Here is a 20,671-nt window from a genome sequence, read left to right as displayed (position 1 = left end):
GGTAAGGGCGTATTGCAGGTAATATCTTTATTTAGCGGGTGAGGCGAAAGGCTCAGAGACGTTAAGTGACTCACTGTGTGAGTGGTACACTTGAGACTCCTACCTAGGTATCTGGATCCTAAATCCTCCTCTCTTGACACTTCTAAATCTGATCAGGCCACTGCGTCACTCCGGGTTCATTCCTACCTCCGAGCCTTTGCAAATGTGTTCTTCCTCTGGATTACCCTCTTTTTCTTAAACTTTTCATACCTTCAAAACATAGCTGAAACTGCTCCAAGACCCTTTCCCAGTTGCTCTATCCCTCCACCACTGTTTACTGCTTTTGTTCCAATCATAGTGTTTGCTAATTGTCTAACGCGTATCGTTTTCTCAGCACATCTAGTTTATAAATTTCATGATGGCAGGCACTTCATGATTCTTTGATCATACCCAGCCCAATAATAAACACAGAGTTTAAAACTGTTTGCTGAAAATCTTTGTGGAGAAAGCCAATGGCATTTATCTTCCTGAGGGAATTAACGACAATGACCCCATTTAGCATATCTCAATGTGTTTGGTTTCTCCCCATCTTATTAGTGTAGAGACGGAAGCTATCTGGCTCAGAAAAAGCATCCAGCTGTTCAGAGCAGCTGGAAGCCAAGTAAGGGTTATTTTGGGATGAATTATTTCTTTTCTTAAACCCTTTCAAAGAATATTCTCTGGGACGGCGCTGCTTGATGGAGAGGACTCCCCTCACTCTCACAAAACTGAGGTGGAGAGATTACAGGGAAAGACCAGGGATGGGCTAAGAAGAACAGGATGCAAGCTCGCTCAGCTTTGAGCCAGATGTGTTAGGAGCTCCCGCTTGGTCCTGTCACTGTTCTGTCTAACACCTGTTCCTGGGGGCAGGGAGGGACGGTGGATGGCTTCAGAGCCTGCAGGGGTTCTTAACTTGCCTTTATCCATTGCTTTGTGCATTTGGGGCCTACTATTTGCTTATTCCCCTTACTCTGTCCCTGCCTTTAAGGATATCACAGTTTGATGAGGATGTAGAAAAGAAACATGCATATAAATAAACAAGATAATTGCAGTTGGATCAGTGCTTGGAGGGGAATAATCTAGGTGCTGGGAATAGGGGAGGGAAGGGAGTGGTGGGGGGAGGAGCTACTTTGGGCAGGTGGTCAGGAAAGACAGCTTCCTTCCAGCTTCAGTGTCACTCTGCCACACTGCACTTCCTTAGCAGGGACACCTCCAGTCTCAGTTTGCGAAGCACCGTCACTCACGTTGTCCCAGTGTCCAGGCACATCATTACTGAGAAGGCAATTTCCACTCTATTCCTCCACAATCTGCTCTTTCCATTTCTACTCTTTAGAAGACGGCTAAAAAAAGAGGAAAAAAGAGGAAAGAAAAGGGAGAAAGACAAAAGAAAGGCTGCAGGCTTGGATTTTGGAGATTGGAGTTCTCAGTCAGGTTGTGCTTCGAGTGGCTCCTCTCACGCAGGCCCCAAGCCTGAGCGCTCCGGCCAGGCCTCACGCAGCGGCAAGGCCTCCGCTCCTTTCCCACCTGCTAAGTTACCGTCGGACTGTTCAGGAATGGAAAGCCCTTCACTGCTTGAATCACCAGGAATTTATATTTCTCTTTCTTTGCTTCCACAGCATGTTGTGTCTCTATTAAAATAGTATTTTCACCTTTCTTCTCAGCATAGCCATGTGCCTATGTCTCACCTTTCCTACTGATTTTCTCAGTCCCTTGCTACAAGGGCCAGGTAGAGCATCACTAATTCTGATATTTTTACCCCTATTTTGCAGATGTGAAAGGTGAAACTCAGAAAGGTCAATCAACTTTCCCCAGGCCACATAACTGATAAGGGGCAGTATAAACACTAGCATGAAGACAGGATGAAATAGTGGTGGATAGCATGGATTCTGGAGTCTCTCTGCCTGGGTTCAAATCCTAGCCCTGTATTCAACAAGCTGCGTGGCCTTGGTGAGTTTTTTAAACTCTCTGTGCTTCACTTTATTGATCCATAAAACAAGGATAATAGTGCCTACTTCATAAAGTTATTGTGAGGATTAAATGAGTGAATGCATGTAAAAAGATTAGAAAATGTCTGGCATATAGAATACACTCACTAAATCTTAGGTATTTTTATCGACCTTTTTCCCTGTTTACATCCGGTCACCGCTAGCAGCCCTCATCTCCCAGACACTGACGCCCACGGGATCTGCACATCACCTTTTCTCATCTTATTTCCCCTCTCTCCTTCTCCTAACCTGACCACCTGCCCTCTAGACTGCAAGGCCGATCATTAGCAAGAGCCCATGTCTTCACTTTCTTCTTGAAAGACTCCATGTCTTTGCCTTCTTCTATAAACGCTCCACCATCTTGTGCCTCTAACTAAAACCTGGCTCTTCCCTGGAGACATGGCTTCCTCTTTGGGCCTCTCAAAGGGCTCCTTTGGCCTCCGGGCCCTCCCAGGATGCATCTGCCCTCCTCCTTAGGGTGCCCCCCCTCTTCGCTGTGCTCCACTATAAAAGGACTTGCTTGGACCTGCATGTCATCTGACTGAACCAGCCACCTGCCGTCCCTCTTACAGGTACCTAGTGCCCCTTTTACTCTGGAGAATTTAGCTCCTGATAATCCCTCTCTGCAGCACTATTTTTGTGCTCGCTTTGGTGATTTAATAAACAAATAATAATGCTTCAAATACCCTGACCTCCATTCCTCCATGGAGCTTCTCCTCTTTCTTCACTTATCCAATTGTCCTCTTGGTCATGCCTTCGATCTCATCATTACCAAGAGCTGCAGTCTCCTGAAAAGCATAATTTCAAACATCCCACATTCTGACCACTACCTCCTGTATTTCAAGTCCACTTCCTCAAGGAGCCCATCTCCAGCGCTCACTCGACCCTCTCTCCCAGGATTTCTGATGCATTGATTCTAAAACCTGTCCCTGTCCTTGCTGTGCTTATGTCCCCAGCTTAGATCCCAGGTCAATAATGTGCTATACCCCCACCTTCAATGCTCTTGCCCTCGTTCTCTCTACTACCACTTACTTTCTTTCACTCAGCCAAATCGCAATCCAGTTTCATCCAACCAGGTTGGACTGCACTTGCACAACTGAACAAGTTTAAGAAAAATATACAGCCATACCAGCTTACTTTAATAAGCCATCAACAACTCAAGAGGGCTGGGATGCTGTCTGACGTTCATAACTACGGAGCACTTACACACTGTCTCCCTCTGCTAGATGGCTACATCATGCAATCTCGTCTTTAATGTTGGACGGCTTCCCATCAGTCCTCTCTCTCAGCTGATGACCTTGTTTCTATTTGATTGAGAAAATCGAAGTAATATGAAAGAGTATCCACAGGCTCCCACCACACATCTATCAGCCTTGCACTTGTACATGTAACATTCCCTTCTCTTCTGCCGCTGCGAGTCACCGACTTCCTATCTAAGGCCAGTCTTCCACTTGTTCATCTGATCTCATTCCCCTCATCTATTCAAGGACAATGCTCTAGCAATTTTCCTTTCTTTCTCTTGCAGCATCAATTTTTCTCACTCTACTGGATCTTTTCCATCAACATACAAACATACTGTTGTTGCCAGTGTTTATACTGTCCCTTATCAGTTATGTGGCCTGGGGAAAGTTGATTGACCTTTCTGAGTTTCACCTTTCACATCTGCAAAATAGGGGTAAAAATATCAGAATTAGTGATGCTCTACCTGGCCCTTGTAGCAAGGGACTGAGAAAATCAGTAGGAAAGGTGAGACATAGGCACATGGCTATGCTGAGAAGAAAGGTGAAAATACTATTTTAATAGAGACACAACATGCTGTGGAAGCAAAGAAAGAGAAATATAAATTCCTGGTGATTCAAGCAGTGAAGGGCTTTCCATTCCTGAACAGTCCGACGGTAACTTAGCAGGTGGGAAAGGAGCGGAGGCCTTGCCGCTGCGTGAGGCCTGGCCGGAGCGCTCAGGCTTGGGGCCTGCGTGAGAGGAGCCACTCAAAGCACAACCTGACTGAGAACTCCAATCTCCAAAATCCGAGCCTGCAGCCTTTCTTTTGTCTTTCTCCCTTTTCTTTCCTCTTCTTTCCTCTTTTTTTAGCCGTCTTCTAAAGAGTAGAAATGGAAAGAGCAGATTGTGGAGGAATAGAGTGGAAATTGCCTTCTCAGTAATGATGTGCCTGGACACTGGGACAACGTGAGTGACGGTGCTTCGCAAACTGAGACTGGAGGTGTCCCTGCTAAGGAAGTGCAGTGTGGCAGAGTGACACTGAAGCTGGAAGGAAGGTGCGTTTGCAGGTATGGACCAGATATCTTTGGAAGAGTCAATCTAAGCCTAGAGGTTGATAATTGTAGGAAGGCAGCAGTTCTTTTTGTAGAGAGAAGGCGACAGACAGACACTTCCAAGGTGCTTGTTCTAGGCTGGAGCCCCCAGTTTGCGCTTGGCTCAGATGTACCATGTTACCTGCTGGCACTGGCAGTCAGGGGAGAGGTGAAGTCCATCCACCAGCGCAAAACAAAGTACCCTTGTCACATGGCTACGCGTCTTTATATGTGGGGGAGGGTCAGATTACCTGCTTTGTACAACAGTGGACTTTACGTGTTGACACTGCCATTTGGACCAGTAGTGTTAAAATGGACACTGCCCCCAAATGGCAGAGTCCCAATACCCCCCTTCATATTGTATGAAGAGTTGGCCTCAGGGCTTGCTAAGGTTCTTCGATGTTCCAACTTACTGAGATTCCCTTTCTAACTCAGGGGTAAATCAGGACTCATGGGAGCACAAAAGACTCTGGTTACTGACCTGGTGGAAGGGGGTTGGGACATGGAAAGTAACCAGACCCTAGAAAAGGCTACTTGAAAACAAAAAATGCTGGGCTTACTGACAGTGAAAGCACACTCCTCCACACCCCATTCCAAGAAAGTTCTCTGGGCCAATACCCCCAGGATAGAGAAGATGGTGACCCTTCACTGTTCAGTGCCCACTGAGCAAGAGAAAGAAGATAGTGATTCAGCAGGAGGGATTTGAGGTGGACCCATTCCACTTGTTTCTCCCCTGCAGCTTGTAAGAGTGGCTATGAGAAACCCAAGTTCAGCAGGCTAAGATCTTCTCCACCCACCTCAAAAGTGTAGAGGTGGCTGCTGGGGCAGCAGGCAGGTGGGAGGAGGGAAGGCAAGGACAAAAGGGTTCAGGCTGAGTTTGCTTTGACATAATATTCCCCCAGAGCTGAGAGGTGGGAGATTTCCCGGAGGCTTTGGTTCCCCAACAGGCCTATTTGCTAAGCTGGGGGCATGTAGAGCTCCTGTCTCTTCTCTCCTTCTCGGCTCCAGCAGGTTTTCTCTCCCTCTGCATACAACATGCATACTAATTGGAACCTCTCCCTGAGAAGAAGCCTTCTTTCTGACAGATTCTGTAAGAATAGACATAGGTTTTGAAAAACCCAAGATGGCATTGCCTGTAATTATAAAGTAATTGGTGTAATTGAGAACTCAGGGTCTTATGCAAATCACCCTCCTGTTTTTAACCTTACATCAAGACAATTTTTATTTTTAAATGCAGAAAAAAAAAAACAACAACAACCAACATGTGCATTTGGATATGGCTCTTGTGCATTTCAGCCTGGGCCCCTGTATATGCAAACTACCAGAGAGGCGGTGGTGGAGCAACTGGCCTTGGATTGAAGCTCAAACCACTTCTGGTCCTTGTGTGTCTTGGAGAAAGTCGCCAGACTTCTTTCAGCCTTTGTTTTCTCCATCTGCAGAACAGGGATAATAAGAGTAACCTCCCATTGTTGGGAGAATTAAATAATATAGGTGCATAAGCATTAGAAACTATAAAGTGCTATTCATAAATATTGTTTCCCCCTGCCCCCTGGTTATTTCTTTTCTCTTTTTTGGAACTGGAGTGTAGTACAGTGGGAAGAGAAGTGCTTTGAAGAAGCAGGCTGGAATTCATGTCTCAGCTCATATTTAAAAACGGTATAAGTGACCCTATTTTTTCTCTTGTGTACAAAGGAGATTGGGTGGGGTCAGATGATCAAATGACAAGATCAATGGGAAAGCACTTTGAAAGGTGTCAGGGGCTACTGAACTACTTGTTTAACTGGTGCTCCAACCAGCCCTGTGTTTTGTCTTCACTGAGGTCTTTTCGTGAGCAGTGGTGTTAGCTGCTATGACTTCACTGGATGCAGCTGAGGTTGAAGTCTTTTAATATGAAACACTCCAATACCCCAGGTAGGAGTGATGATAGTTTCCTGTGGATGCTGTAACAGCCACCAACTTGTTGGCTTAAGGCAACAGAAATTTATTCTCTCACAGTTCTAGAGGCCAGAAGTCCCACATCCAGCAGGACCATGCTCCCTCTGGGGACATTAGGGGAGAATCAGTTCCTTGCCTCTTCCGGCTTCCTTGGCTGCATCATTCCAATTTCTGCTTCCATCTTCACGTGGCTGTCTCCTCCATGTGACTCCTACTCTGTGCGTCTGTGTCATCTTCCTGAGTGTCTCTTATAAGGACACTTGTGATGGCATTTAGGGCTCACTCGGATAATCCAGGGTATTCTCCTCATGTCAAAATCCTTAACTTAATTACACCTTAATTACAAGATCCTTTTTCCAAATAACAAAACATTTACAAGTTCCTGGGATTAAGACTTGATGTATTTAGCGGCTGTTATTCAGCTGACTACAGGAGTGAAGGCAGCCTGGAGCCAGGCTGTCTGGGTTGGAATCATATCGCACTACCACGTAACTGTGTGACCTTGGACAAGTTACTTCATACTTCTGCGTCTCAGTTTCCTCATCCGTAAAATGGAGAAAATAATAGGATCTACGTCATAGGATAGTTGCGAGGGTTAAATACATTAATATACACAAAACATTTAGTAAAGTCCTTGATTCGTGGTAAGCTCTCTCAAAATGTTCACTGTTATTATCTCTGATTTTTCTTTAATACCTGGTTTTAGATTTGCCATCATAGTTTCATCCAAACTCTTCCAGAACTGGATTATGTTTGGCCTGAACAAGCCTTTTGGAGTAAATTACTTTTCGTTTGCTCAAAAATTACTTTCTCATGCTTAAAGAAGTATCTCCTATAAAAATATTTAAAACTATACAATCTGGTCTGTTTTTGCTTTTACTATCATTTCATGATTTTATAAAAGTTCATCACGTCCCCACTTACGCATTTTTATGTTGGGGAAACAAAGTCGTTATAGCCTGACCCTGTACAAAAGAAGGAAATTGACTCCTCTTATGTTACATCATATCATATGCTAGTAATTCCCAACATTTCCCTATAAACAACCTGTTACATTGACCCCTTCCTCTCACTCCCAACCACCTCTGAGCCACAGGTTTTAAATTAATGTTACTTATGAGGTAATATAATTAAATACTAAATACATCAGTTTTCACCGCTAAAGAAACAAATATGCCTGCCAATAAGTTTGTTATCAAGCTGATTTGACATGCTTTTATAAAAAGGCAAAATTGGCTATTTTGGGCATTCCATTAACTTTTAAAATAGCACATAATCCTCAGTATGATAAAGGCGTATATGAAAAAACACACAGTTAACTTTATACTCAGTGTTAAAGACTGAAATGTGAAAGACTAAAAAAATACTTTGCCATCAGGAATAAGACAAGGATACTCATTTTTATGACTTTTATTCAACATGATATTGGAAGTTCTAGCCAGAACAATTAGACAAGGAAAAGAAATAAAGGGCTTCCAAACTGGAAAAGAAGAAGTAGAATTCTCTCTGTTCATGGATGACATGATCCTCTTATATGTAGAAAACCCTGAAGATTCCCCAAAAGGTTGTTAGAACTAATATACAAATTCAGTAAAGTTGCAAGATACAAAATCATGAAAAGAACCAGTTGCATGTCTATATACTAACAATAAACAATCTGAAAAGGAAGTTAGGAAGACAATTCCATTTACAATAGCATCAAAAAGAATAAAATACTTAGGAATAAATTTAACCAAAGAAGTGAGAGACTTCTACAATAAAAACTACAAAACAATGCTGAGAGAACTTCAGGAGGACATAAATAAATGGAAAGACTGGAAGACAATATTGCTAAGATGACAATACTACCCAAAGTGATATGTAGATTCAATGCAATCCCTATCAAATACCAACTTGTTTGAAGAAATAGAAAAACCTGTCCTAAAATTCATATGAAATCTCAAGGGACCCTGAATAGCCAAAAATAATTTTGAAAGAAAAACAAAACAAAGTTGGAGGACTCATACTTCTGGATTTCAACACAATATAAAGACATAGTAGTCAAAAACAGTGTGGTACTGGCATAAAGACAGGTGTATAAAACAATAGAATAGATAGAGAGCCCAGAAATAAACTCTCACATATACGGTCAAACGCTTTTCAGCAAGGGGGCCAAGACCACTGAAGGAGGAAGGACAGTGTTTTCAACAAATGGAGCTGGGAAATTGGACCCTCATCCCTTACACTATGTACAAAAATTAACTCAAAATGGATCAAAGGCCTAAATGTAAGAGCTAAAATTATAAAACTCTTAGAAGAAAACCTATGGTAAAATCTTCATGACTTTGGATTTGGCAATGACTTCTTGGATATGACACCAACAGCATAAGCAACAAAAGAGGAAATAGATATATTGGACATCATCAAAATTAAAAAAAAAATTTGTGCATCAAAGGACACTATCAACAGAGTAAAAATGCAGCCCATAGAACGGACAAAATAGTTGCTAATCATATATATATGATAAAGGATTAACATCCAGAATATATAAAGAACTCCTACAAACTAGCAACAAAAAAACCAAACAATTAAATTAAAATATGAGGAAAGGAATTGAATAGACATTTCTCCAGAGAAGAAATACAGATTGCCATTAAACATAACAAACTATGCTCAACATCACCAGTCAGTAGGGAAATGCAAATTAAGGCTGCAATGAAATATTACTTCCTGCTCATAAGGATGGCTACTATCAGAAAACCAGAAAATAACAAGTCTTGGCCAGGATGTGGAGAAATTGGAACACTTGTATTTCTGGTGAGAAAGTCAAGTGGTGCAGCTGCTGTGGAAAACAGTATGGTGGTTCCTCAAAAAATTAAGTGTAGAATTACCATATGATTTAGCAATTCTACTTTTAGGCATGTCCTGTAAGAATTGAAAGCAGGGACTCAGATATTTGTATGTCAATGTTCATTATTCACATTTTTCACAAGCAGCATTATTCACAATAGCCAAAAGATGGAAACAACCCAAATGTCCATTGAGCGATGAATGGATAAACAAAATGTGGCATATGTATACAATGGAATATTATTCAACCATAAAAAGGGAGCAAAGTATTGACACAGCTATAACATGAATGGACCTTACAAACGCTATGCTAAATAAAATAAGCTAGACACAAAAGGACAAGTATTGTATGATTCCACTTACATGAGGTATCTAAAACAGTCAAATTCATAGAGACAGAAAGAGGAATAGAGGTTACTAGGGACTAGGAGGAGGGAAGAATGACGAGTTTGTGTTTAATGTGTACAGAGTTCTAGTAGAAGATGATGAAAAAGTCCAGGAGATGGATAGTGGTGATGATTGTACAACAGTGTGAATGTACAACAGTGTGAATGGCCACTGAATTATACACTTAAAAATGGTTAAAATAGTAAATCTTACATATTTTTATCACAATAAAGAAATAAAAAATAAATAGCACTAGTCTTCCTTTCTTCCCTGTAAGATAAGAAGCCACAGAGTGGTACCTGAGGGGATGTCACAGAACAGCACATGTCACAGACCATTTAGGAACTCTCCAGCCACACCTTGGTCTTTCAGGCAAGGAAATGAAGACTTGTAAGGTCTTGGTTGGGAAAAAATCATGATCCAACTGTTGAGTCATCAGGAGGAGGCTGTAGGGCTGGTGACATGGCTGCTGATCTGTAAGAGTGGAGGTGATATGTTATGTGTTGCTATGATGGGCAGACGCTGGTGAAGATCCTGCAGAACCAAGGGCTCTCGGGTGTGGTCTGCATTTTGCCATGCTGAGCACCCCCAAAACAATCAAAACATGATTGATAAGTCTCTTATACGAACTGGGCTTGGTACTAGGGTGCAGATAAATTCCTTCAAGGAGCTTACAGGCTCGTTGGAGAGCTGAGGCACAGATATCTAAATAAAGGCAACAATAGTTCAAGACAACAATAGCTGAGCTATCAACTGTCAAAGCAATTGAAGAGGCACTAACTGCTGGAGGAACTCACAGCCGGGCTTGATGACTTGAGGCTGGTGGCTGTTAGGAGGCAGAATTGCCTAGTGGCTGATGTCTTTGGTGTGGAGAGGCCAGGCCCTGGGCTCCTACTCCAGCATTGCCTGTCCTTGTTGACCTAGGACCAATTTCTTAACCTGTTTGGGGCTCTGTCCTCTCACCTGTGAAATGGAATAAGCTTATCTCCCCCACACGGTTGTTGTGCGGGTGAAGTGAGGTAACGTGCACAGAACACTTAGCACAGTACTAAGCACATTTAGTACACATTCACTGTGCGTGCGAGAAGGAGGCACTGGAACTGTGTCTTGAAGGTGAGAAAAGAGAAGAGAAGAAAGGAGATTCTAGGAATGAACAACAGTCGGGTGGGTGGCTGGGGTGTTCAGGAGCAGAAGCAGTCAGTGTGGCTGGAGTGAAAGGCTTCTTTCTCGTACAGTTTTCCTTTCCTGCAGAGAGGAGGTTAGACACTGATTTGCCAGCTACAGGGCTTATGGAGGAAAAGTGAGTTTGGACAGTCTCAGAAAGACTGGCTCTGAAGCAGGAGGAAAGCCCAGCTGTGGGCATATTCTTGCTGCCTTTTCTGGGTCCTGTCCACCTTTGGCCAATACTCTCTGGGTCACTCAGCACTATCATTCTAAACATTTAGCCTTGATGCCAATGTACAGACTGGCCATAGGAGTCAGCATCCCACATTGGAGTGTTGTATACCATCCTTGGAAATAACTTTTCAATCATTTATTAGTTCATCAGAAATTTAATGAGAAGTGGGTAACATAATTTCTGCCTCATAGAATGAGATGAGATTGTTTGCAGGATATTTATGGTCTTCAAATGGTGCAATACAAGCAATAATGTTATCTTGCAAAAACGAACTTTGAATAATGAATAATATTCAATAGGTATCAGGGGCTACCCTGTGGGGAATTGGGAAATAACTAAAATTTCATTTTAAAAAAAGGAAAAATGAATTAATATTATCCCATATGCCTTGTATACTAGCTTTTACTTATGGTTCCATGAAATTGTGGATGTTTATGTTGTGATTCTCTGAAATTATCTTGTTTTTCTAACTCAAGTCTATTTAGGTATTTAATTAATCTGTGTAGTAAATGTCATAGCTGAATGCTAGTTTTATTTTGCTTTTCTCAATGAAAATTGATTTACCTGCTCAGTGAGACCAAGAACTTGATTACTATGCTTTAGAACTTTTTCTTTTTCTTAACATCTCTTTCAAGATGCAATTCTATTACGGTACAATCCTGGTCGCAGCGGAGTCAAAAGACCATCGTCACCCCCTGGCATGGGTCAGACATCGATAAGCACAGGGCTGATGCCCCTGCATGGGGATTGAAGACGAAACATTTCCAAGCCCTGCCCTATGTCCTGTTCTGCTTCTTTCTCCCTATCTCTTATTCTTAGTTTCTCCAATTTCCTTTCTACCTTCCTGTTCACTTTCTTTCTTCCTGCTGTATGCCTTCAGCCTTTCAGAGAAACCTGTGGCCGTCTATACTATGCTGGCTGCAGTGGCATATAGGGCTGTTGAGGTGGCCCTGAGGCCTGGCCTCTGCATGTGTTGTTGGGCCTTCACTTCTCTATCCCCTCCACTCCCAGATCTCTGCTGCAGCCTGAGATCCACCAGCTGTAGTCAAAGTAGCTCTCTAATGCCTCCTTCATTCATTATGCAACAGATATTTATTGAGTACCTACTATGCCTCAGATGCACACCTACCATGTCAGGGAGACAGCATTGAACAAAACAAAGCTCCTGTCCTCGCAGAGCTTAACTTCTAGTGAGGAAGCAGAGGACAAACAAGTAAATAACAGGTGCATGTATGGACTCTCAGATGGCGATAATGGCTTTAAGAAAGTGAAAGCACCGAAAGTAAAAGGGTGGTTGGGAAAGGCCTTGCTGGTGAGGTTAAGTCTGAGTGAGACCTAAATGACAAGAGGAGACAGATACACAGCTCTCAAGGGGACACACATTGTAGAAGAGGGAACAGGAACTCCAAAGGCCTCAGCAAGAGACTCTACGGTGTGTTTGAGGATCAGAGAATGGTCCCAAGGGTTTGGAGTGAAGTGAGTGAGGAGGAGGGGTGAGAAGGAGAATGCTGGATGATACGTTAGCTTCTGGCTTGGCTGATGGTGTCTATCCTTCTTGGCTAAGAGTTGAGCTGAAAGATACTTCATCTTCCTTTTGATAGAGTCATTTCGACTGATGTCTTTCCATCAGCAATTCAATATTTTTCTGGGTGTAGCAAGAAGGAGTATGAGGTGGACAGCTATTACTTTTGCCACCCAATGTCTATTTCCTGTTCTATGACAACTGTATCCCACTTTCCCTCTCTGGAGCTACTCATCTCCAGACGAGCCCGTGTGTTCAGATGGGGCGCCATTCCCCACTGACAGGTGCAGTCTTCGACCTGGGTCTCCACTAATTAGTACATTGCGTTTCCTTGGCCATTAGATCACGTGGCCTGATCTAAGACAATGAGACACATGAAACCTTTGCTGGGATTGCGGGAAAAGAGATTTGCTTTTACTCACTCATGAAGTGCTATGCGAGCTGTAAGGTATGTAATGACTGCAGCCATTTTGAATCCATAGAAGGAGCCTATCTGATAGTGGAGCGCCCCAAAGGAAGTGCAGCTAAGATGGGAAAAACGGAGTCCTGGTGACATAATTTACGGCCTTGCATAAAACCATACTTGAAACCAGTAATACACCTTGAATTTCCTGTGAACCAATAAATTTTATTATTGCTTAAGCCAGCTTCAACACAGCTTGAAAATTTTTTTTGTCACTTGCACCAAAAAGAGCACCGCTTAACTGATAAAAGTGATATGAGATGGTACAGTGAGGCGATTAAGTCCACAGACTCTGAATTCAAAACTCGCTCCGTGGCCTTGGCCAAGGTCCTCAACCTATCTAGGCATAAACGTCCTTACCTGTAAAGCACAGGTACTCTTGTCTACTTTAGGAGTGCTGTGAAAATTAATGTCGTACATAGAACTTTGGAGGCACATAGGAAGTGCTATGTAAGTGTCTGCTGCTGTTATTATTTTTTTTCCACTTGGCTAAAATAAGGTTTCTGAAGCTAGGTTATGTTAAGCGACTTCCCCTAGCTACTCAGAAAGTCAGAGTTAGAGCTGAAATTAGATACCAGGATTCTTAAGGGGCAGCTTTCAGCAGTTATTCACCCAACAGAGAAGGCGTTTCTGAGTGCCTACTCTGCTCCAAGCACTCTGCAGATGCTGGAACACGGACAAAGATCGGAAATTGTGTGAGAACATGGCTGCTATTTGAATACATTTATTTTCCTCCAGTTCCATTACAGGGTTCTTTACCCAGCGGGCGATTAATCAGTGGTGTTGACTAACCTTCCCTGACACTCCTTGGCCTCCCAGAGAGGAAAGGCATTTTCTGAAGAGAGTTTCTCTGGGGACTCAGTGATCCACATGGACGGAAGCTCTGCTGCTAGGGCCAACGTGCTCTGGGTTGGCCTGGCAGCACCTCTGCCCTGCAGGGTGATGGAGCCAGCAGGCTGAGGCTTGGAGCTGCCGTTCTGCCCAGCTTCCCTGGGCATCTGCTTCTGCAACTTGCTCTTGGTCTCTTGATAAATTCATTACCAGAAAATGAAGCTAAAATGTCCTAGTGACATCAAATATTGATGAGAGAAATAAGGACTAGGATAAATGATGAGACGCTATGCGCAGGTCCTGCTGCGTTCTGTTTTGCTGGGTCTGCACACATTTGTTCTCGCTCCACATTTGGTTTGTTCCCATGAGGCTTGGTCCTCTAATAGGAAGCATATTGGAACATGACTGAAGTGCTCCAACCCCAGCGTCACACCAGAGAGGGAAAAATAGACATGTCTCCTGGTTACTGTCAAAACTATGAAACCCAGTCTTGCCACTTAACAACCTTCTTGGCAGGTTCTTGGCACCCTCAGGATAGCGTGCAAAACACATTGCTCCCTGCTCAGAAACGGCTAACGGCTTCCAACTGCTGTGGGACAGAGTCTCAGCTCCTCAGGATGCCATTCAAGGCCTTCTGTGAGCTGCTCTAGCCTGCTTTTTCAGTCCTCCCCTCCTCTGTGCTACCCGGAGTCCTGCACTTCAGTACATCTAGACTACTGGACTCGCCAAAGAGCGTCTGCACTGAGCTGCTGGGCTGAGGTTATTCTTTGAAATGTCCTTGCCCAACTATTCTGTGTATTGAACTCTTCCACTATCTCAAGGGCCAGGCCAAATGCCTCTTCATTCTCAAAAAGTGTCCTTTGATGTTCTCCCACACAGAATTAATTCATGCAAAGATAAAACAAAAGAAATATGAGCAGTGCTGGGGAGGGCATAGAGAAGCAGGCACTCCCGCTCCTCGCTAGAGATGGCGTATGAGTGGTCTGTTTACAGAGGAGCTTGAGCTATAGGTTTCAGAATCCTTAAGCATTCACAACTGGACCCAGCAATTCCATATCTAAGAATTCATTCTAAAGAAACAATGAGGAAAGGGTAAAAATTAATTTGAGTATGAGGCTATTCATCATAGTGTTCTTTAAAATAGTTAAAAATTGGAAAGAATCTACCCACAAATAGGGAATTTGTTAAATAAGTTGTGATACATCTGTGTGATAAAGTAATATTCATCTCCTTAAAAATTACGGTGTAGAGAAGTAGTTGATGGTTTAGAAAAATGTTCATGATGTTTTTGTAAGTAAAACAAATCGGATATAAAATTATGTGAAGTATGATTTGGGAGAGAGAGACAGAAAGAGAGAGGGATGTTCGAACCTAGGAGAAGCACTGGGAGGATCGGTGCCCAAAGGTTGGGTTGTGAGACCATGATCAAGGTTTACAGTATTTTTCTCTCACAGTCCCAGTCAACAGAATCTTGCTGATGCGAATAAGTCGCCTCCCATCTTCTTCGTTTTAGACCAGGCTTCCCTGGCTTTGCTTCCGGGGTGGAAGAGAGCACCACACAACAATCCTGCCTACACTTTAACCCTGGAAATCTGTCCCCAGGCTCCTGCTGTTCAGGGAAACCCGCTCACTTGCCCTCATGTTTCCTCCAAGGGTCTTTTTTTTATTCTAGTCTTATGTTGGTGACTCTCCTCCTAACCTTTTCAAGTCCCAGGCTTAGGTTTTGGTTCTTCACATTTGGACATGACTTTAGTCAAGGTCTGACGAGCTCTGTGTTCTACAATGTTGTTTTCACATATTTTTATGTCTAAAGATATGAGCTCATCATTACTGTTTTTAATGCCTATAAGAGTGGGGCAGGAAATGTTTTCCAGCAGAGATTTTCAGCCATTTCCTCTGACACATATACATCCGGGATGCTCTGGGAGGTTCTGGTAGTCAGGGTTCTCTAGAGAAACAGAACTAACAGGATGTGTGTGTATATGATATGTGTTTGTATGTGTGTGCATATGATATGTATTTGTATGTGTGTGTGTGTGTGTGTGTGTATGAGATTTATTATAAGGATTTGGCTCACACAATTATGGTGGCTGAAAAGTCCCATGATCTGTGGTCAGCAAGCTGGAGACCCCAGAAGAGCCAAAGTTTCAGTCTGAGTCTGAAGCAGGAACAGGCCAATGTCCCAGCTCGCAGTCAGGCGGGAGGAGTTGCCTCATTCTCAGCCTTTTTGTTCTATTCAGCTCTTCAGTTAACTGGATGAAGGCCACTCACATTAGAGCAACCTGCTTTACTCAGTCTACGGATTCAGATGTTAATCTCATCCAGAAACACCCTCACACACACACTCAGAATAACGTGTGACCAATGTCTGGGCACCCTGTGTCCAGTCAAACCGACACAGAAAATTAACCTTCACAGAGGTTTTAAGACCAGTTGCTGGTAGATGCCCTTTTGATCACAGGTCATGCACACTTACCAGTGTCATCCTTTTCTCTCCAGTGCTCCCAGCCCCCCACCGTGTCCGGAATCCTGGACAAGAATAGCTGCTTTTTAAGAGCTGGAATCACAGGATGTCAGAGGTGTTACAATGAGGAAATTGAGGTCTAAGAAACAGGGGGACGTGTCCAAGGCCACATGTCTTTTAACTGGCAGAGTCAGGACTAGACCCGGGACCTGAATATCATACTGCCCTGGTGTTTGTCCTCAAGGAGGGCAGGAAGCTGAGGAAAATTTCATCCTCACGAATCTCAGAAAAGGAGCTCGCCGTCATTGCATTGCCCGAACTTGTGCCCCTGCCTTCCCCCTTACCCCATTCACTCCTGACTGCAGACTGTGTTCTCTGCTGATTTCCTGGCTCCATCAATACTCTCTGACATTTTGACACTTCTCTCCCTACAAGTACAGCTCTGATGTTGTGTCAAGTTCTGTACAACAAAATTAACTAGCTAATATCTGTGAATGCTTTCTGAAAATGAGATGCATGGGCCTTCTACCAATGCAAGGAATGTCTCTTCTTGTCCCTTGTGAAGCTCAAGGCTTGTGAAGTCACTGACCCCTGGCAGATACCGGGCCCCGGGGGCTCCTGACCAGTCCTGGGGAGGGAGGACCTGGAGCACCAAGAGCCCTCTTTGAGTTTGTCAGTTTGGTCTATTCTGGCTCTTGCTGTTGGGTTATTTCCTGTCTTATTGATCTTTTTGTTTTCATGACATACTCTTTCCTTTTGAAATATGTGTCCAGACTCCTCCATGATTTCAACATTCAGTAACTTTGAAGGGCCATCCCTTGTTCACACTGTGACATTCTATTTCTGCTTGTTAGGTCCTTATATCTGAACAGACAGAATGCATTACCGACTGAGAAGACTGAATTTGGGGCTGGGAACACAATTAAATCTCAGTGCTTTTAATGTCTACTTGTACCAAAAAATCTGGATAACCAGAGGTCAAGGTTTATTGGTTTTAATTACGTGGAAAGCAAACATATCTAGCTCCAGATTATGAGTATTAGGGCTTTTGTAGTTTTCCTTGTTATTATTGCTTTTGAACACTTTGTAGGTATTCTGCTTAGTATTTTTTTTTTAAGATTTTATTATTTTTTTTCTCCCCAAAGCCCCTTGGTACGTTGTTGAATATTTTTAGTTGAGTGTCCTTCTAGTTGTGGCATGTGGGACCTCAGCGTGGTTTGATGAGCAGTGCCATGTCAGCACCCAGGATCCTAACAGGCGAAACCCTAGGCTGCCAAAGGGGAGCGAGTGAACTTAACTACTCAACCATGGGGCTGGCCCTTCTCATTAGTATTTTTGCAGGTATTAGATTTACCCCAGAGTATGACATAAAGTACATGTCATGTCTGTCTCTTCCTCCCCAGTGTTCCATCCTCCGCTTCATTCTTTCCATTAGAAGCAGATCTACTTCCACAGATTATAGCTAAGCCTACAGAAAGCTCCACACAGGCCCCATGCCCTCCCCTCACATACTTACCTGTCCAGGTGGGAGGGTGACACTGGGGGTGACCAGGTGGGAACTGTACATAGAAAAGTCAGGAGGGAGCAGGCTAGAGCATTTTGGAACTTTGGGACAGGCACACCTGGAATCAAATCCTAACTCCCAGGTGCCTAGGGATCCTGTGTCCTAGCCGAGGGCCTAGCATGGCACCAGGAACACAGCTGTTCAGTAAAGACCAATTTCTAGCAGTGGCTGGAAGATTCTTAGGGCTCTTGGAGAGCCAGAGGGCAACAGTGGTTAGCCTTCATCTGTTGGTAGTTAGCTGTGGAAAGAGAGTGGCTAGGAGGTGAGAGGAGGTCAAGATGAGGATCAAGTCCTCAGGAATCCAACCTGGTGTTCTAACCACATGTCCACGTGCCTTCCAGCTAGTGTTCTAGGCAACCCAAGGCACCATCTCTCTCCAGCCCTGCCAAAGATCAAGGCCTGTGCCTTCACAAGGACAAGGTCCCCCCTCTGCCCCTCACTGAATGGAAGGCTGATCGTGAGCCGCCTGTGTGACAGCTTCCACAGCTCTGCTCTGGCCTTTGGTGCTGATGGCAGGAGTCCTTAGAACCAGGAAGGCTAATCCCACTTTGAGTTACTCAAAGAATCTTTGCAGGGTTAGAACCAGAGAATCTGATTTAAAACCTCTTAATGTTGCCTTTAAAGACCACAAGTACTTTCAAAGGAGGGGAGTTCTATTTGAAAGACATATTTGAACCATGGTCTTTAAAGGCCTGGGACCGTCAAAAATAGACAGTGGCCAAGCTTCACCAGCCTGTTCCTGCCTCAGAATCTTCTTTAAAAAAATTCCGAAGTTGAAGACTGAGGGCTCATCCTCTGCTCCTGGGGCATCAGCCATGTCACCTCCTTCCCCCAATTCGTGCTCCCCCTCCCCTGTCCCACCTCGCTCTGGTTCTAGTCCCTCCCGAACTCCGTTTGGACTGTTAGCCTCAGAGGAATCACCAACCATCCCTCTCTATCAAACCCCAAACTTAGGCCTGGGGAGAGCTGTGCTCCACGGAAGAGAGCAATGAGAGAAGGGTCCCCCAGCTGGCCAGTGGAGATATAGGAAGGAGGAAGCAATCCAAATAATTGTTTGAGGCTGGGAGTAATACAAATCTGGGAAGGGGAGAGACAGCCAGCTGGGCTGCAGTGGGCACAGAGACCACAGTGCACCTCAGCCCTTGCCGGGTGTACTGAGCACAGACTGTGTGCCAAGCCTGGGTGAGAGCTTCGGGTGGAGTATCTGAAGTTTCCACAGCAATCATATGAAGTCCTGCTGTTATTATTCCAATTTACAGATAAGGGAAGTGAAGCTCACATACAGTTACTTAACTGTCCTTTGGTCTTGTTCGCATGCTGTTAAGTGGGGATGCCAGTCCTTGGACCTAGGTGGTTGCGTACCCAAGCCCACTCTCTTAGCTGTTACAGGCCAAGGATAGGTAAATGTTCCTGTAAGGCTTCAGATGGGAAATATTTTAGATCCTGCAGAGTCTGTCACAAGAGTTTGTGTAAGTGCTGGTCTTTGCCTTGGCAGCGTGAAAGCAGCCATGGACCACACACAGATGATCGGGCAGGACTGGAGTTGGCCGCAGGTGGCAGTACCCTAGCTGAGGGGAACTACCAGCTTTGGGAGGCAGCGAGCTCTGAACTGCACTCCCCACCTGTTCACGGAGTGACCCTGGGCTGCAAGGCCCTCTTCTGCAAAATGGGGATAATAACACCTCTCTGGGCACCCTTGGAGAAGGATTTAATGAGATAATGTGTGGGAAAGATTTACCCAGTGTCTGGCATGTAATTCTCTCTCAATAAATGTAGCTTTTTTCTTCCTACCTGAGGGCAGTCCCGAAGGAGGGAGTCACTGGTTGTAGAGCCCGAGGGCAGGAATAGTAACCTGTACTTAGCACTCTACAATGTGCAAAGGGTGCTCACAGCACTGTCACAACTGGGTTTCAAGAAAACCTTCTGAAATAGACCCCCCAGACGGTAAGGCTCCTGCAATTTTACAGATGAGAAGATGCAGACCTAGAGGGGCCGGAGACCCGCCTGAGTCCACCCAGCTAGGTTCTTAGCCCTGAATCCCACGCATTTGATAAACTCACATCCAGTTTTGCAGCTTCCTGTCTGACTCTGTGCAAGGCTCCCAGTCTCTGTGTCTGAGTTTCTCTTACATACAGTGGGGATAATAAAGCTATTCCCTTCCTAAGGTGAGAATTACAATGATTTAATGTTATAACTCTCATTTATTATCCTTATGAAAAGGCTGATTCACTGAGCTTTTTAGGACCCTTTACTTTCTAAAGTAAGTCACACTGTTGTCCCTCTGAGCCATCAGGCCAGCCCTGTTCCTCCCTGCCCTGCTCTGTTTGCATCTTCTCTGCCCCCCTCACCCCTACAGTTCAGCAGCTCAAGTCTGCTGCTCCTGACCCTTTATGTAAAGCCATGGACTATGCGGATGGTGGTGGCCGTCAGTGGAAGGGACCGAGATGCCTTTGTGTGAGCAGATGGGTGTCAACCACAGTGGTCTGATCTGTCATGGTTGGCAGACACACAGTGAGCCCAGTGCCACGCCCCTTGGCGACCCCACTGGGTGATACGTGCTGTATTCTGACTCTCAGGGCTCTTGAGTTGGGTCTGGCTGGACGGTGAAGTCTTCAGGCAGAGGGCTCTTCCTGGAGCAGTTATTCCGCATTTACTGTTTTCGAGGATGGTGGCAGCAGGAGAATAGGAAAGCTGAGTCAAGAGTTGGAAAATGGCCCAAATATTTTCCTAGTAAGCCAGTGGAGAAAAGCAGTTCCGTTTACAAAACTGTTGGATTCATACCATAGCACGACTATTTCCTGCCATTGACTGTTCTTTGCAGTTTGGTTTAGGGCTCCACTTCATTGCCTACAGTGAATCCTTTTAGGCAAATCTCTTCATCCTCCAATACCTCAGTTTCCACAGATTTGGAAAAGGAATAATGATGTTGGAGAGGTTTTGAAAGTCAGTAAGTTAATGAATG

At 44.3% G+C, this 20,671-nt stretch overlaps 1 long non-coding RNA gene across 13 annotated transcripts in view; it reads left to right on the top strand.

The window, feature by feature from the left end:
* The window catches only part of LOC139083900 (uncharacterized), a 100,754-nt gene that overhangs the window by 28,830 nt on the left and 51,253 nt on the right, over positions 1-20,671 (top strand). For all 13 annotated transcript variants that reach the window (XR_011540978.1, XR_011540982.1, XR_011540983.1 and 10 more), the window contains 2 exons: positions 1,788-1,965; positions 4,095-4,291. This is a non-coding gene — a long non-coding RNA (uncharacterized lncRNA). The remainder of the gene's footprint in view (positions 1-1,787; positions 1,966-4,094; positions 4,292-20,671) is intronic.

This window comes from Equus przewalskii, chromosome 6, assembly GCF_037783145.1.
Source record: "Equus przewalskii isolate Varuska chromosome 6, EquPr2, whole genome shotgun sequence".
NCBI lineage: Eukaryota > Metazoa > Chordata > Mammalia > Perissodactyla > Equidae > Equus > Equus przewalskii.
The sequence above is the reverse complement of the archived record's forward strand: the minus strand, read 5'-3'. Positions and strand labels throughout refer to the sequence as shown.